Here is a 7720-nt window from a genome sequence, read left to right as displayed (position 1 = left end):
TCCTCATTGCCTTATTTGGTATATATACAGCTTGTTTAGCACTTGCAAATCAATTAAAACAAAATAATTCAGCAGAAAAGAAAACTGAACAGAGACAAAAAAATACTGCAACAGTAAATTGCACAAGACTTAAAACAATACAGAATTGAAATGTAAAGCTGGAAATGACCCAAACAAGAAGGTTTCACCGATTAAAATGAAAGGACAATATAAGCACACAAAGGAAACTAAAATTGAATGACTGGAAAAGCAATACAGAATTGAAAACAACAGCAAAACAGAAACAGAAACAGCACAAACTGGACTGAAAATAGAAACAGAAATAGCACAAACTGGACTGAAATTAAACAGCAGAATGGAAAGGCACTTAGCTATGGTTTGCGTGGACAACCAGAGCTCTAGATACCACTTGATGGATGCTTGCTATGGGTGAGACGCATTGAACTAGAAAGCCAAACAGCAAGCGTTCCAGTGAGCAATGAAGGCAGCGGAATTCTGAAATAGGTGCAGAGAATGGTATGGTTTCAGTGAAGAATGGAATGGGTTAGAACCTCTCAGCTCAGAGGGCCTTCTACTTTGGAAGGAAGCTAGAGGTAAGGAGAAAGAAAGTGAAGAATTGGGTTGACTCAAGAGCAAAGATAAGCTGGAATTTCATTTCTGCAGCAATTAGACTAAGCTCAAAAGTGTCTACAAAAGGAAGAGGTCTCCTATTTATAGGAAGATAAGAGCCTCAAATCTGAAATGAAATTCAATCCAAAAGCAAATGAAAAAGGCGCCAATTTGCTTCAGCTCCAAACATGCCTCATTCCAACTCAGCAGCACACGTGAAACAACACCAATTCTGAATTCTTATTCCAACTCAACAGCACACGTGAAAGCTGGGCTAGCTAGGTTATGAGTTTTTTTTTGATAGCTTTGGCAGCAAGCTTCTCCCTCCAAGTCTCTCTTTTCATGTGCTCAAAGGCTATGTTGGCAGCTGCTCCCTCCAATTTTATTAATCCTACAAAGCAAAGAAAAAAAATGTGCTTTTAATTTTGGAAAGAAGAATTAATGTAAATTACCTTCCATAGAAGCAAAATGGTAGGTGATCCTTCTTCCTCTTGAATCTTCTTTGCCATGGCTCTAGTAAGAGGTCCAATGTGTGTCTTAGATGGTCTTCCATCAAGTTGTTTTTGTCATTAATGATTAGATGATTTTGGAATGCATATTATGGAGGTCTGTTTGTGGTTTGAAAATATTATGCAGGTTTGTCTGTGCTGTGAACATTTTATGCAGGTTTGTTTGGGTGGATAAGAAATACATATGATTTAGTTTTGCCTGGATCATACTGACGGCTTCCGGCTGTTTCCGAGGGATTGTGGCCTTCGGTAATGCCCTTCTTTTTGCTATTTCTACTAAAATGACTTTGATAATTGATAAATGTTTATGATTAAAGATAATTTTCGGAAAATATATCTTAAGATATTTTACTTGATATTGTTAAATAATTAACTTATTTAACTATATCAATCATTATCAAATCATAATATTTACCAAATCTTTTTTAATCTAGCATATATCTTCTCAAATATTTTTAGATCTCCACAATAATCAAATATATATTGAAGATATTGGATTATTTAGAATATAATTTGAGGAGATTACATTATCATAAAGAAGATTATAACAACAAAAAATCTTGAAACAAAGTCTAATCCAATTCCTATAAAGAAACTTACGAAAACACATTAGAGAAGCTTAAGAACCCTTTACGGGTTCAAATTTCGTCCTCTCTCTTCTCTCATGCTCTCCACCCTCTCTTCTTCTATTTTCATGTTATTTCTACATTCCATGAAGTGTTAAGTCTCTCATGTTGATTCTGTTGTAATTTCTTAATTGAATTTTGAGGTTGTTAGATGAATAAATTTGTTTCTTCTTTTTTATTCTTGTTGTGATTTATTTTTATCTGTCGTTTGCTTCTTAATCAACTAAAAGTAATGATTTTTACATTATAGCAAGTAAGGTGTTAAAGCTACATAACATATCAATCATGTGAGTCCAAAGATTTTTAATTTTAATTGAGAATTTACTTTGATTAAAGTTAGAAACTTTCAAGTGATTGAATGGGTTTTCTTCGATAATTTAGACACTTTAACAAGAAGTAATCAAAAATATACTTTGGTTGATTAGGTTTTTACTTGTTATAAGATGTATAAGAATAAACATAATTAGGCATAATAATATTTAATTGAGAATGTACTTTGGTTAAATTTACTATGATTAATCTACAAAGTTCTTGCTTTTAATTGGGAATGTACTTTGGTTAATAGTGACAATGTCAACAAATTATTTGAGAATTTATATTGATTAATTTGAAAATTTAAGATAATAATTAATTGAACAACAATCTTTAGAGAACCAATCATGAATCATATTTTGAAAAAGTAGTGAAATCAATCAATTTTCTTTATCACTATTTTTGTCTTTTTACATATCTTTATAAATTTCTTTCTTTTTATCTTTTGTTATGTTGTTCTTTAATTTGTTTTCATTAGGCACAAAACTCTAAAAATATTCGTTAGCACAAAAAGATGGAGAAGATAGATAAAAAAAAATCAAAGGATATAATTGAAAAGATAAGAAGATAGGAAATAAAAACAGAAAAATAAAAACAGAAAATAAAATAAAATAAAATAAAATAAAATAAAATAAAATAAAAACCGAAAAAATAAAAACAGAAAAATAAAAACAGAAATTCAAAATTAAAGTCAAAGATAATCAATAATCACACAAATGAACTAGTTAAACCAGAGTCCCCGGCAACGGCGCCAAAAACTTGATGCACAAATTTATGATCACCAAAATATGATGTCACAAACTTGTTTAACAATCGGCAAGTATGACCGAATCGTTTCAAGTAATAAACTCGGTAAGACCAAGTATCGTTCTCCCAAAGGACTCACGACCTAGTTTAGTTATGTGATTTCTTGATTAGCTAAGACTTAAGAACAAAATAAGTGGAGTTTAATATGCAAAAGACGAAAATAAACATGTATGCATGAGGTTGATCAATGGCTAAAACAAAAGACAAGCACTTTCAATGAAATATATTGATGAATATGTTGTTGGGGGTCAATTTCATCTTATCCACTCTCATATGTTTTAGGAATTCAACATTCAAGTCATCATTGTTAATGCCACTCTCTAAATTACCTTTCAAGAAGGCTTCTTCCTAATTACGAGTTCATACGATTCCTAGCATTCCTAATAATTAGTTTTTTTAGCACAGGAGCTTAAGGCAACCAATATACTATTGGGAGAAATTCCCCGGATCTAGACTTCCCCGTACGTTCCCGTATCGACAAAATCAATAATCATGCATTGAATGAGTTAAACAAAGCAAGCATTAAGCAAAGAGGAAAAACCCTAACTAATGATGAAAGAAAGCATAAGTCTTAGATTAAGATGCAAGCACAAATTCCATATATGAGAGCTTCAAAAGATTACATTGATTCCCCAACAAACATACAAGGTTTAGTTCACCATATTCATGGTGAACCTAGATGAACAATAATGAAAGAATGAAAGATAAAACCCTAGAAAGGTGAAGAGGTAGCCTGAGCATCCAAGATCCTCCTTCAAAGGGGTGGAAGAGAGAGTGTTTGCTTCGTTTCTGCCAAAGATACAAACCCTAGGACGTCCTAAAGCTTATATACTATTCTAAAATTACAGAAAATCTAGGCCCAAGCCCATAAGTGTGCCGCTCAGCGGTAAAGTGCCGCTCAGCGGTAAGTGTGTGAGTAGTTTCTTCCCCTCAGCGGCCATTTTGCCCCTCAGCGGTTCCAACGTGAACTCCTGAGTGCCGCTCAGCGGTAAACTGCCGCTGAGCGACAGTTGCGACTTCTCCTTTTGCACTTTTTGATGTCTTTTCTGATTCCATCTCTCTCCTTCTTCACTTCTTTCACCAAATTCACCTTAAAACCTGCATAAAAACACTGAAATCAAGCATAAACCTGTCCAGCTCTCTTATTTCTGAAAATATGAATAAAAGCATGATTTCAAGCTAGTTTCTAAGTGTTAAAGGTTGCTTTTAGTATCAATTTAAGCATGAAAATAATAGTTTTTCAACTGTTATCAGCTATTATCTTAGCTATACTAAAGTTGCTATATAGTTTAGCAGTATTAATTTGATCACATCAACGACATTGTTATCAAATTTGGCGTCGTTCTTGGGGAACACAGTTAGATTTTTTATCATTTTGGTTCTTATTTTAATTTTTTTATTTTAATTTTATTTTTTTAACACTAAGATTTTCTTTTTCTGTATTTTCTTTTTTATTGTTTATTTTATAGTATTTTCTTTAGTTATTTTAATTTAATAAATTTTTTTTTTCATAATTTTTGTTTGAGAAATTTTGTTTAGAAAATTGTAAAACTAGTTGGGGAACACTTTGGCTAAGGAAAGAAAAGTACTTAAGTTATCCATTGAGACACACTATCCTAGAAGTCTACCTAATAAGCTTTCAACTTATTTCATTTTAGAAAACCTCTTTGTTGATAGGGGCAACCTAGCTTCCATACATATTGGTTTTTGATGATGAATAACTTAAATGATTAATAATGCTTTTAATCATTCTTGCACAAAAAAATGAAATAATAAATGTTTATATCTTTAACATGTTAGTGCTAGATGTCTGAATCCCTTCATGAGGAGTGAATAGGCCTAAAATAGATTAGAAATCTTGTTTCTGGTATAAATAATTGATTACATAAGTTGTATAATTTGTTAGATTTAACCAGAACACTTAGCAAACTAAACAAGGGGAAATCACTCTATTAAAATCGATTATATAAGTTACATAACCGATTAAAACAGAGAGAAAGCCATAATACACTAGTGGAAAATATACTTTTTTATAGCGATTTTTTATACATGTTAAAATTAAGCAGGTATAAATAGTGGCTCGCTAGCACTTTTGTAAATATGAGAAACTTTTTTACACTGGTTACAATAAAAACAGGTGAAAAGTTGTATGGTGGCAATATTGTAATAAAATACAATAGAAAATCCTTTTTTTATACGTGTTAACACCAGAACATGTATAAATTATTGATCTATACCGTTTAAATATTATAACAGGTATGAATTATTTTACATATTCAATTTCTTTTCCCCGCGAAACTTTTCTTTTGTGCAAAAATTCATCCCGATTACCATTGTTCTCCGTTCGGTCGTGTTGAGGTGGTTGGGTAAAGCTATTGTTTGCATTTGAAGTTGTTGAGATTGTTCATAGGGGAGCACTAGTTTAGCTGAACCCACAATCTCAGTAATATCTGAGTTTTTGATTATGACAACGCATAATTAATAACACATCTGTATTATGTGTTACATGTTCTCTGCTTACATGTTATATGTGTATATGAGAACATGATTGTGTTGTTGTTGTGTTGTTTTTTACTGCATTTCATTGTTATGTATATGTGATTTTATACATGAATGCATGACACATGTTTCTGGATGAGAAAAACCACAAGCACTAATGTTGAATTTTAATTGTGTGGCAAAACAATAGTTTTAAGTCGATTTCATTATGGGGTGAGTCGATTAAAACTCGTGTCTTTGCACAAACCCTTTTCAAAGTGTGCTGTGAGATTTTTCAAAGAGAAAGTTTTTCAAAACAATGATTTACACTGTTACATAGTCGATTATATTCGTGTTGCATTCGACTAAGTCTGTTACTGTTTTGAAATTATGTTAATGCTTGATATAACTGTCTAATGGTCATATTTTAAATATGTTGACCAAGCATTAAATGTCATTCGACTACATTAATTGGGAATTCAATTAATTGCTTTGACTATTGCTAACTGCTATAACAAAATTGTTATATTCGACTACACTAGTAACTTAGTCGATTAAAATGCATCAAAGATGTGTTATACTATAAATTGACGCGTATTTGATTTCTGTAAGAACTTTTGTGAATCTAACAGTTTGTGTGATATTTTTCAGAAAATGCTATATTGTAGAAAGAGAAAAAGAGCTCCAAGAATCAAGAAGTGACCATGGTGATCATCTCCTTGTGATTTCTTCAAGAGCAAGTTTGTTGTGTATTCAAAGGGATAATCAATTCTGCACACTTGGGTGTAACTGTGAGATCAGAGTCTACAATGTTGTGAAGATTGGATTGAGGTTCCATGTTGTGACTATAGGAAGAAGAGCGTGTGGCGTTCTTGACTTTGAGAGGTGTCTCAAAGGGTTTAGACAGCAAGAGAGGGGATTCTTGTTGCTGGTCTAGTTATTGTGTTTCCTATATTTGATTAGAGGGTTAGAGAGGTGTTTAATATTATTGTAAAAACCTTGATCATTATAGTGCATTTGCTTCCCGTGGTTGGAAGGACACTGGATGTAGGTAGGTTGGCCAAACCAGTACAAAAAGCAGTGTTTGAATTTTCTGATCCCTACTCTTTTACTTTTAATCGACTTTACTCTGTACTTATTGATGGACAAATTTATGAACACCAAATTATGATGTCACAAACTTGTTTCACAATCGGCAAGTATGACCGAATCGTTCAAGTAATAAAACTTGGTAAGACCAAGTATCGTTCTTCCCAAAGGACTCACGGCCTAGTTTAGTTATGTGGTTTCTTGATTAACTAAGACTTACAAACGAAATAGTTGGGTTTAAAATGCAAGACAGAAAATAAACATGTATGCATGAATTTTGATCAATGGCAAAGACAAAAGATAAACACTTTCAATGGAATATATGAATGAATATGTTGTTGGGGGTCAATTTCATCTCATCCACTCTCATACATTTTAGGAATTCAACATTCAAATCATCATTGTTAATGCCACTCTCTAAAGTACCATTCTAGATGGCTTCTCCCTAATCAAATAGTTCATACAATTCCTAGCATTCCTAATGATTAGTTTATTTTGCGCAGGAGCTTAAGGCAACCAATATACTATTGGGAGAAATTCCCCAGATCTAGACTTCCCCGTACGTGCCCGTATCGACAAAACCAATGATCATGCATTGAATGAGTTAAACAATGCAAGCATTAATCAAAGAGGAAAAACCCTAACTAATGATGAAAGAAAGCATATGTCTTAATTGAAAGATGTAAACAACAGATTCCATATATGAGAGTTTCAAAAGATTACATTGATTCCCCAACAAACATACAAGATTTAGTTCACCATAGTCATGGTGAATCTAGATGAATAACAATGAAAGAATGAAAGAATAAACCCTAAACAGGTGAAGAGGAAGCCTCAGCATCCAAGATCCTCCTTCAAAGGGGTGGAAGAGAGAGTGTTTGCCTCGTTTCTGCCAAAGATGCCTAACCCTAGGAAATCCTAAAGCTTATATATCATTCGTAAATTACAAAAAGTCAAGTCCAAGCCCATTAAAGTGCCGCTCAGCGGTAAAATACCGCTCAGCGGTGAGTGCGTGACTGGTTTTCTCCCCTCAGCGGCCATTTCGCCCCTCAGCGGACCTCCCGCAAGCACCTGAGTGCCGCTCAGCGGTAAACTGCCGCTGAGCGGTGACTTCGGCTTCTCCTTTTTGCACTTCTTTCACCAAATTCACCTTAAAACCTGCACAAAAACACTGAAATCAAGCATAAACCTGTCCAGCTCTCTTATTTCTGAAAATATCAATAAAAGGCATGATTTCAAGCTAGTTTTTCAGTGTAAAGGTTGCTTTTAGTATGAATTTTAAGCATGAAA

This window comes from Vigna umbellata, chromosome 5 (assembly GCF_029865625.1).
Source record: "Vigna umbellata cultivar VRB3 chromosome 5, Vumbellata_1.0, whole genome shotgun sequence".
Lineage (NCBI taxonomy): Eukaryota > Viridiplantae > Streptophyta > Magnoliopsida > Fabales > Fabaceae > Vigna > Vigna umbellata.
Note: the sequence above shows the minus strand (reverse complement) of the source record.